At 42.0% G+C, this 11,905-nt stretch overlaps 1 long non-coding RNA gene across 1 annotated transcript; it reads left to right on the plus strand.

The window, feature by feature from the left end:
• Nucleotides 1-6,205: 6,205 nt before the first annotated feature.
• On the plus strand, nucleotides 6,206-10,769 carry LOC114012691 (uncharacterized). The gene is made up of 3 exons (XR_008746874.1): nucleotides 6,206-6,289; nucleotides 7,007-7,075; nucleotides 9,329-10,769. It is a non-coding gene; the product is annotated as an uncharacterized LOC114012691 (long non-coding RNA).
• Nucleotides 10,770-11,905: the final 1,136 nt, after the last annotated feature.

Raw genomic sequence — 11,905 nt, forward strand, 5'->3', positions numbered from 1 at the left:
TCCCCCTATTGCTTGACATGGTAATATATCATGGTAATATACCTTTATTACAAATGAGAACATTGGAACAACGTAATGATAAGAAAAATCAGGAAATTTACTTGAATGCAGTCTCCCAAATATTTATGTTGATCACTATCTTTTTTCCTTTTGCATAAATGGCAGAAGTTTTTATTTCTAAAGATAAATACAATCTCTTTCTGCATACACAGCTTGTCTTGGTGGCTAAGAAACTTGTAATTCAGGAGCGAAAAGGTTAGAAGAACCCGTTCTAACCTGCAGCCATGTAACTTTCTTTTGGTGTTGTTTGATAAGTGTTCAAATGCCCTATAAAGCTGTTCTTAAGACCTACTGTATTTTCAGCAAAAGAAAGACTTCTCTGGTTTAATGAAAACATCAAAATGATAAATGCTTGACAACACTAGCTAGTGAAAAAAAAAGATGAACTTTGAAATGCATGCATTAAAAAAGTATTATATATGTCAATGTGATTCCATTCAGATTCACAGAAGTAACAGAAAAAAATCAAAAATTAATTCTCTAACTACGAAGATTGTATGGAGCAAATGAGGATAATTATTTGTTATTTGTTTGATAATGAGATCCATCTTCTGGCCTCTAGGCAGAATCAAGGCAGCTATATGTTGGGCCAATCACAGATTTGTCAGAGTACTAAACATAATGAAAATTAAGATTTATGGGATGTAGAAGTGAGTAAAAGAAGTACATGCAAAGAACACTGAAATATAGACTTGAAATGGATGGTTTAACAGTTGCTTCCATTCACTGTGATTTTAGGTTGATGCCATTCTTAGAATTATCTTCAAACAGAAGATACTTAGAGAAGAGGCACCTGAACTTGAGACAACCTATAAATATGTTTGATTTTAAGAAGGTCAGTACCTTTCTTTTGTAATTGAAAATCAGATCCCTCGATTCATATCTCAAAATTGATCTGCAGCATTTTACATACTTCAAGCCATAGTGGGCTCTAGAAAATCTTAGCTAAGTCTCCTACAAACAAGTTATGAGTGGGTGCTCAAACTTTCTGTAGGGAAAAAATGCATAAAGATTCAAGGGGTTCTTTATGTTAGTTAAATCATTAAATTCTTGCTGAAACAGGTTCTGATTTTTGTCAGAATAGGAAAATGCATTTTTCCCGCTCCCACACATTTTCTAGTACTGTCATTTTAAATTCCATCCCAAAAATGCATTAGTAGTTTATGTAGCTGTTTGGAAAGTTAGCCTCTGAAAAATACTGAACTTGATTTTGGCTTGATTCCAATTCAGTACATAGTCACATAAAATGAATAGCTATTAAAAGAGATTTTATTCTTTGGATATTCATACTGTACTTTAAAGAACTGGAAAGGTATCAGAGAAGTTAATGGAAAGAGTCATTGCAAAGAGATGAACTAGTACATTTTGCTGTCACAAAACATGAGTTCCACTGGCAGCATGTATCAAATACAGTTAAACATTAAAATTCATTTTTAACATTAAATATCTTGTATGGCTGGAACTTATGCACTTTACATATGAAACACTTTAAAGGTCAGGAAATCAATCACCCGTGTTTTACTTGTCATGCCTATTAGTTTAAGCCAATATAAAATAATGAATACTTCTTTGTATTACAGTTCTGTCTTGGCCTGATTGATCCTCTATAAAGCTATTATAAAGGTCACAATATGGTAAGTCAAAGACTACTGGGGAACATGAGGGCAGAAGGTAAGATAAACATGTCACCTTTTCTCAAATGGACTCAAGCTATTCCTATATTTGGAAGTAAATGTTAGCTAAAATCAAACTTCACTTTGGTGTTAAAGGTCTTCCTGTATTTTCATTGTCTGTCCTTATTTTCCATTATTTATACTTGTGTGTAACAATATTCTCGTTGGGTTGATTCCGTAAAACATGAGATAGATTGTTAAACGATAGCATTCTCTCTTGCAAATTACTTGCACAATATGAATGCATATTGGATGCTTATGCAATCATTCTTCTTATGTGCATAGTGGATATATTACACATTTGGAAGAATAGTTAGTTTAAATTTAATTTTAAACCAATTACTATATATTTATATTTCACTTATTTATATATATTACACAAAATCTATATGCAATACATTGATAAAAAATTGTCATTTCCTCAAATACACGCGTGTAAAGACACAGCACATAAAAATACAATATTTACATCAGCTGTATATGAAACAATATTGAGTGATTGGGTGATTAGCTACCGTGAGAGAAACAAGTATATTAGATATACATATATGTAGCATTAATAAAGTAGAAAAAAGTTAGATTTTATGGTGTTATTTTAAAACTATTATTTTTATGTCAATAATTACACATTATGTCAATATCTGCACATGCTTTTTGGTATTTTTCATTGCACACCCTATGAATTAGTTTTATAATCTATTCATACAGTTGATGCATTTAATTAATTGCTAAGAATTAGATGATGATACAATAGTATTTTTTTATTTCCTGAGGCTACTAATATGATCAAAGCTGTGCACTCAATACAAAACATGAAAATAGTTTCTTAGCAGCATGGCTAACTGTAGCCATGTTACAATTCATGTTACATGTACGTGTTTTCTATGCTTGTTACCAGGTTGCTAAATTTAGAGAAAAAGTATCTCACAGAAATACATTTTCTCTGCTTTTCCAATGACTGAATAGTATGTTTACTAGTTATTCTAGAACAAAATAACTTACATAATTATTTATGTGTTGTTAGGGAAAAAAAATTCCATATGTATTCCATATTGTTTAATGTGCTTGTCTTGTTCAGGGAATTTAATTTTTTTTTACAGGCATTGAACAGGATCAGGGTGGAGGCAGTGAAAAAGAGGGGGAGAGAGAGAAAGGATGATGTAAAGAAGTTTGCTAAACATCTGCTTTGATTCCTAATTAAATGAATGCATTTCATATCCCAGGAGAACTTATCACCTTCAACGAAACTTTAGCTGGAAAAAATTCCATTGTGAAACCAAAACTCACAGGCTTCTAGTTTCGTGATGGAGTACTTTAAAATGATTTTCTATAGGAAAATACTGAATTGAAAGTACTAAACTCTGAAATATGGACTTACTCTGCAATTCTCCTGTTTCTTTTGAATTGTATAAAATATTATGAACTATTTGAGAAAGTTCACAAATTAATTTCACAATTAACATTACTTTTATTCCTGAGCTGTTGTTTCCAAAACTCCAGTGTTCTGGTCCAGGACAGCCCGAGCCGATGTGACACTCAGCGTGAAGTGAAGATGTAAATGACATCAAATGCCACTGATCAGGGAAGTTTACTGGAGCACAGCATTTGTAAGAAAACAGTGATAGGAAAGAGAAGGAAGGATAAAAAAGAAGGAAACCTAGCAAGCAGTCAGGACAGAGTTGCAAGAGAGAGTCACCACCATGGACACAGCAGTGTCCCATTGGTCCATAGTTTCCTTGCCTGTTGGTGGTGGGGATCTCTGGATCACGCTCCTCACCGTCCGATTGTGCGGTCTTTCACAGGGTATTCAGGGAGACTGTTTCCCTGACAAGGGCACGTACTACATGTCCACACAAGAGCCCCATCTAGGCACGCTGGTTCTGAGGGGCAGATGCGACAGCCATGTGGTCTTTTGTCATGGACTGCACATGCCCTGGCAGGTTGAGGTGGTCAGTCATGTCTGGACATGTCCCTTGAAACAGTAGGGCCATAGGTTGACCTTGGCCGATGTCTGGTTTCAGGCGGCCATTTGATCCTTGTCTAGTCTGCGACTGCTGAGTTCGATTAAATGGCCAGGTAGCCAGACACCAAGCTTAGCAGGAATGTGAATAAGCTTCGAGACAGTCAGCTCACAATATGGTCCCCCACACCACCCTGTATCTCAAAGATTGTCGCTTCCTCGTTCATGGTGGTGGAAAGGTATGGAGAACACAGTGAAATGTGGAAAAGAGCATGGTTTATACAGTGTTTACAACTGGGGTTTCAGGCTTAGACTGAAATAATGCATGGATATGTTTGACATCATCCTAAGATGAGGCAGCTACAAATTGCATACTTAAAACAGTGCATTGGATCAACCGTACAAAACATGGAATTAAATATGGGAGGAACAATAACAATGCAACACCACATAACATGAAGAAAAGAATGCATTTGACCATGGGATACCTGGAAGCCAAAAGAAGGGATCAAATTCCAAATTTTCCCAGGTCTGGATAGGGACATGAGCCAGTTTTCATATTCCTGAAGTAGTATGTTTAACAACTTGACCATTATCGTCAACTTTTAAAGAACAATTAGAATCATTTAGTTTACCACAGACACCCCCTTCTTTGGCTAGCAGGTAATCTAGGACCATTTGGTGTTGGAATGTCACTGTTTGCATCTGTGTGGCCTGATCTGCTAATTGATGAAGGGCACAGGCAGACTCATTGGTAGTAATTTCTAGGATGGCTTGTAACCATATGACACAATTGTCAAGCACCACTAACCAGTTCATTAGGGTTCCAAGTGGCTGGTCCATAATGCTGTATAATTCGTTCTGGTGGCCACGTATCCTTTCCCCAGTTGTGCTCCCACCAGTGGGGGAGGTATCAATCAATCGTTTTTATCTTATTAGCTCATCATATACTCTGATTCCTAATGCATTTCCTTGAATTTTGGGTAAGAGAAAAAACAAGGGCCAAATATACCCTATATAACATATTCCTGACAAATTAGCGGGCAATTTTTTATAGGCATACTGCCCACAAACCCAAGAGGACTTGTAGGGCCCAGGCTCCTTTAGGGAAAGGATCGGTCCTTTTTCTGTCATTACTTGGGGCATTGTGATATAAAGTGTCCTTGTTTCCCAATGGTCCACCTGTAACACCTTTGGCAGCGCTGTAACTACATCTCCATGCCCCTGGACTGAGATGCCAGGAACAATTGGATACTAAGGGACTTCATGTTCAGTTGGTATTGGACCAGACTTCTAGAAAACAGGCTCTGGTTCCATTTGGGTATTGTCAAGCTCAAGGAACCACTTGTGCTACACACTTCTCTGCAGTGGTATTACCTCGCTGACAAGTGAGAATAGTCATATCAATCCCTTTATCCTATACCACAAAACTAATACATTTGTGATCATTATATGAACATCATATCCAAATGCCACTGGATAACTGAACATGGGTCTGATTCCACTTGCCCTTATATCTTGAACAATTATGAGGTTTACACCCTGTGCTTACACAATCGTAACTGGGTGATAAAGTCTATTCACAGGTGCTTTGTCCCAACCATATCCGTTTTCTTGGTCTGTTTTTAACAATCATACCATTTTTGCACTGAGGCTCGTTGTGCCACCCCATCAAGGGGTGGTAAACCAGCCAACACGGGTTTTATCACCTTATAAGGACCTCTGAGCATTATCTGTTGTTTATGTATGGTGCGTTTGGCCTCTCACAGGGCTAAGCTGACCACAAACAAACCTTCTTCCCAAGTGGAGTATTGTTTCTCGGCATCCTTAAAGCTGCAAGAGTAGAACCAAATAGGTCAAGTGGGTCCTTCCAAGGTAAATGCAAAGCGTTCTTGGTGTTCAGGTTGCATGGGGACCATAAAAATGAGATCTCTGACATCCACAGTTGCCATAATGGGATCAGCTTGTTCCTGGATAGATGCTATAAGCTTGTCAATGCTTGCCACAGCAGCTGTTAACAGGCCTGAGTTAACATCAAGCCTTTGACACTCTACAGTTAGTCTCCATTTTCCATCTGGCTTATGAACAGGCCATACAGGGGAGTTAAAAGGAGAGTGGGCCGACACTACAATTCCCTGTTTCTTTAACTCCTCTGATACTGGGGTTACCCCTTCCCATGCCCCTAAGGGTAACGGATAGGGTTTGACTTTCGTGAATCGGAGGGGAAGGAGCAAAGGTGCAGTGTGTAACAGCCATACAACTACAGACAGGATACCAAATGTCCCGCTGCCCCGGGGCGGCCGCTCGGTCCCTCGCACCGCGGCGGGGCGGTCGCCTCAGAGCGGCGGCGCCACCGCACCCGGCCCCGAGGGGCGCGCGCGTCCGCCAGAGCGGGAAAAGGCCCGCGCGCCCCGCGGGGCGGCTGCTCGGCCGTTGGCGCCAACCCCCGCAGGGCCGAGCCGCCGACGTCTGTCCCGGCCCGGGACGGCCCCGCCGGGGGTCGGTGTGACGCCCGGAGCGGAGGGAGACGCACACGCGGTGCGACGGCGCCGATCGGGGAAGTTTCTGGGAGCGGAGCGTCCGCAAGGGAACAGCGGTAGGAGGGGGCGGGGCGGGCAGCGCGGCGGGAGCCCAGCGCGGGGGGAGCCCAGCCGGCGGCCGGGGCGCGGGGGCGAGCGCCAGCCGCCACCCCGGGCCCAGCGGCGCCCCGCGGGCCCGCAGCTCCCCGCCCGCCGGTGCCGGGGGCTCCGCGTCGCGCCCCTCGCCGGGCGCCCGCGCGGTCTCTGACGGGGCGCGCGGGAGCCGCTTCCCGGACGGCGGCTCGTATCGCGCGCACGCGCCCCGCCTGGGCACGCGGTGCCGGGAGTCGCACGCGGCGGCCGTGCCCGGGCGGTGGAGGCGGCCGGCGGTGGCGGGACGTGTCCCCCGGGACAGCGGGGCCGCTCCCGGGCACCGGCCGGCGGCGGGCTCCGGGCGGCGGTTGGCTCCGCGGCCGCCGAGTTGGGCGGCACCGGCCCGGGCCGGGCACTGAGGGCGGAGGGGGGGGGGGGGGGCGGGGGGGATGGGGGTGTGAGCGCTGGAGTGGCCGGCTCGCGGCCTGTGGTCCCACCCATGGGAAATTTCATTACAAAGAAAACCAACCCCAAAACAAACCACAAAAAGCCCCCCCCCCTGCCCCGCCCTCTTAGTGAAATAAATGGTCTCCAGACAAAACGTTGTAGGATTGAAGAGTTCAGGTTTGGTGTTGTGAAGGACTTTATTGGGACTGTGCTGTCTCAACATTGCTGGCTGACCACAAAACTGTGACAACCAGCACCGAGTGGAATTCCCCACCTGACGTGAAGTCGATCCGGACTGACGGGACCCCCAGCTCCATGTGGTAGTAATTATTGCACCTTTCTTTATTTTTCCTCTCTTTCTCTCCATTTCCTGCCTCTACACAAAGGTGTGTTGTTTGGTTTTTGGTTTTGGGGTGGTTTTTTTTGTGCCATTAAACCTCTTTTCTTTACGGCATCTGAGCTCGTTTGTGTCTTAATCTCACTCTGGGAATCACAAAGAATCTCCCCAGACCTGACCATTCTGGGCCTGGACATTTAATTGGCGTCATGGACAGGATTCCCTGAAGTGAGAGTGCCGCATTTTCACTTACTTTCCTTTACGTGTGTACCTCTCAGGGACGTAAGGAGTGGACCCTTTGTTGAAATTTGCTTGTATTTTTGTTGTAACCTATGTGTGTGCCTCTCTGAGATGACCAGTCCACCTTGTTTGACATGGGTGAAAATGTTTTGTACAATCTCTTGGAAAAATATTTTGCTTACCCTTCCATACCAGGCATGGATTTGGCACAAAAAAATTGGTATAATGTGCAGAGTGTAACGGACCAAATCATTGCTTTACAAAAGGACGCCAAATTGCGGTCTGGAAACGGAAAATCTGTCATCTGTGCTGTGTTGGGTGCAAGCCTGGTTGCAGCCGTAGAAGGTAGAGATCAACAAGTCACAGCACAATTACAGCTTATACAGTCTCTACAAGATTTGGTTCAGCCTCTAGAAGGACAGGTAGAGACTTTAAAGAAACAATTGGCAGGAGAAAGAGCTCAGGTAAATTACTTGCAGTCTACATTGAAAGAAAATCTCCTTGCGGGCGAGGAGAAGGTTAAACCTCTTGAGAAAAGGGTCGAATACTCCAGTCAGGAATTAGAGGAGGTGAAACAAAAATTGGACCAAATTAATATTTCTACTAGTTTTTTGAGACCCTTGGTCAAAACTGAATTCAAATATGAGAACGATTGGGACGTCTCTCCTCAAATCACTACTAAGGAAGTTCCATATCTGGCAACTGAACTAGCTAAATTGAAAAAAGATTTTGGCCATACTCCTAAGGAGTCGTAAACAGAGTATGTTTGGAGAATGTCATTGTCTGGTGGGGACCAGATATTGTTAAGTCAAAAAGAAGCCAAAGGCTATTGGAGGCCTGAAGTGTTTTTAATCACCAGCAATCATAGTGCTCCCTGGTCCCTAACCCAGAGGGCAGCCTATTGGGCTGGAGGATTAAATACGTTGGAAAGGGGAGATCCCCTTGCAATTGTTGGGATGGTTGACCAATTGGTAGAAAGTGTACAAAAGGCAGCATGTTTGCAAATGATGTATGACCGGGAACTTAAACCAAAACATGAATCCCCAATGATGATGCCGGTCGATCCAGAATGAATGACTCCTCTTATAAAAGGACTCTGAACTCAATTCTCTGAAACCTATTGACATTCAATTCCAAGGAAAAATAGGTGATGTCCCAGGAGGATAGGGCTGTCGCCACACTAGAAGAAATCATGAACCCTAATTGTTGACCTCAGGAAAAGAAATTTTGGACCTGGGGAAAGGTCACTCAAAAATTGCTTAATTATGGGAGAAAATATGGCCCTGTAGCCACTTCTCTCACCAAACCAGAATCAAAAGTCTTAAGACACACAGAAATGAAAGCACCCCCGAACAAAAGTAGAGAGACATTTCCTGCAACAGTATCTGGTGGCAAAGATATAGGGAACAGAGAGTTTCTGGTCCATGGGATGGCGAAAAGGCATTCCCCAAGAACTTATGGACGGGTTGCCGACGGAAAAATACGGAATATTAGTACTGGGATGGTCCGAAAATCCACAAATCAAAGTCAAAAATCCTGTTCCTAGCACTCCTTTATTGGATCTAACGACCTCCCACAAGCTGCTGGACTTGTTTTGTAGTCTTCTCAAACGTTTTCTCAAACCCCATGAATCAGGATGGGCAGAGAGACTATGGGATTGCTGTTACCCTTGTCAATAATCAATGGGGAGTAAATGCATGCCCTAAAATCACAGCATTCTGCCTGAAAGCTCCAAGCTTGATTCCAAGTCCCAGTGGCTCCAACCATTCACAGAATCCCTCTCATTTTCCTGGCCAACCAGTGTTAGTGAAATTACTCACTATTGGGACCGTACCACTGGTACTAGAAACTCCCATGAACAAATACGCTTGGAAAGCAAAAGATGTCCATGGGAAAGAACACAGAATCCATACTAGGTGGATTGTTCCATCCTTTTAATAATCACCTACCACCGGTTCCTCAAAAAGAACGGAGTTGTTTTTCTTTCTTTTTCTTTCAGATAAAACCCTTGATGCATGCTTGAAGAAACATATGAAGCTATTAACTGTATAATTTTTGTGGTGATTGCTTTACTAATATTCATAGGATGTTTGGCGTATTATCGCAGACAGTGTTTTGGTCGATCGTTATTGCCACCTTTAATACTAAGGGAAACTCCTGTAGCCCCCTCCTCGAACTGAGGTGGCAAAATGGATTTATAATGTTAGGCCAACAAGTGGCCAATGCTTTCAATTTGACAAACTGTTGGGTACGTGGGAGTCCTTTAGGATTTAGGGACTGGCCTTGGATGTCAAAACCGATATCCCCAAGATGGCTTGTAAGTGATCTAAGTGCTGCAACGATTGGCAATAATTCGCTATATTGGAATGAGGAAATGGAACCATGGAAAATCCAGTTTCTGGGAAAAGGAGAGTATCGTCTTAATCGTAATGATAGCAATGGAGTTTTTGTGGGTCATAGTATATGTAATTGGACATTTAAATATGGAGATCACTGTATCACCCCTGGGTGTCGACCCATTAATTGTTCAACTTATGATCGCTCCTCCTCCCATTCTGTTGAAGGCGACATGTTATGGTGTTTGTATTATAACACCAAAGACGAAAATCTCATCCCTCGACAACAAAGGTGGGCATGGGTCAATGAAACCGGACATAAAAACAATTTGATAGCTTTTGGTCTAGAACCAAACTTACAGGGGTCGTGAAATTGGGGGAAGCTAATTCTGTGACCTGTGCCATAAGTGGTATAGTTGGCCAAGCAGTCACCATTAAATGCAACTATATCAGTTGAATAGGAGCATGGAAATGTAATCTTTGGATTAATGGAGTAAAATCAAACAGTCACATTAAACGCCCTTTGGGTTTGAAAAACAGCACCTATTTTGAGACTCGTTGTAATTCTGAAGACAAAAAGGGAAGGGACCGTTTGCAAATGGAACCTGGGCTATAAACGTCACTATTAGATTTGTGGCCATTATGCATATCGAAAATTACCAAATAATTGGAGTGGGACATCTTATGTAGGCTTTATACGCCCCTTCTTTTTTTCTATTGCCAGGCCAAAAAGGAAACAATTTGGCAGTTAAGGTATATGATGACCTAAATCGACATCAATGGTCCATTGATATTTCTATGACAAATGGAAGTAGCCAATCCTGGGGTAAAAATGAATTGACACCCCAACGTATCATACAGTATTATGCACCTGCAGCTTGGAATCGTAATGAACACATTAGTGGTGCTTGAGAACCTATCTACAATCTGAATTGTATCATTCGTCTACAGGCTGTCTTGGAAAGCCCTTGACTTATTGGCAGACCAAGCAACTCAAATGCAAAACGCAATTTATCAATACAGGATGGTTCTCGATTACCTGCTAGCTGAAGAAGGTGGTGTTTGTGGTAAATTGAATGTTTCCAATTGTTGTTTGAAAATTGATGACAACGGCGAGGTAGTTAAACAAATCACATCTGAGATACAAAAGTTAGCCCATGTTCCCATCCAAACCTGGAAAGGCTGGGACATTGACTTGTTTTCCTGGCTTCCTGGGAACCCATGGGTAAAACGAATCCTATTCTATTTGTTATGTAGATTAGCCTCATTATTGTTTTTGCCATGCACTATTCCATGTTTTATAAGATTAATTCAACACGTTATAGCTAACATGCAATTTGCTACTATGGTTTCACCCGATGGCGTTAAGCAAATTCGAACAGTACACCGAAATGTGCAGTCGACAATACAGATTATATAGTTAATGCAATAACAATTTAATAACAAACAAGAATCTGAAAATAATTAACTATTAACAATTCATATAACAATGTAGACTGGTTAAAAATAAAAATAAAACAGCAAAGAAAGAAACCACCAGAAAAGCATAGATGAGGATGTTGTAATGCCTTTTATGTTTTTCCACCTCAGCCATAAGTTCTTGACGTGTGACACACCCCTCTGCCTAAACAACAATAAAAAAAAAAAAAAAAAAGGTTTGATCCCCATTATGATGAACCATATAGGTTAAACGTTTTGAAAACACTCACCTTACAGAATGCTCAGAGGGGGAAATGTGCACTCTAGACCTTTCCTCCCTGGCAAGTGACGTGACAATCTAACGGTGAGGACATTACATTGAAAGCAAGGACCTGTTGTTTGACCATAGTGCCATAAGTATTACCATTAACCGGAGTAGCAAGCTCAGGAAATGGGTCTGGGATTTCATCTGGACACTCAGTAGCCATCTTTTACCACACGAATGATCTGTGTATGCCTTTGAACATATGCATGCACAATTTTAAACTCCACAGAATGTACTGGAAAAATCTGGAAAGACCGCACGTGAGAAATCCCTATAGTCTAGCCATGATAGTGACGCATGTTAAAAAAAAAAGAATGTGTTAAGAAACTATAGTATTTATAGTTTATTTAAATAATACTGATTTTTATTATTACTTTTATATATATATATATTTTACCCAACCCTTTTGATTTAATTTGAAAACCGTGTGTTGAATGCAAAATAAATTCAATGAACTACTCGACAGCCAGTAAACAACAAATAAGAATTTATTAAC

Source organism: Falco peregrinus, chromosome 4 (genome assembly GCF_023634155.1).
Source record: "Falco peregrinus isolate bFalPer1 chromosome 4, bFalPer1.pri, whole genome shotgun sequence".
NCBI classification, from domain to species: domain Eukaryota; kingdom Metazoa; phylum Chordata; class Aves; order Falconiformes; family Falconidae; genus Falco; species Falco peregrinus.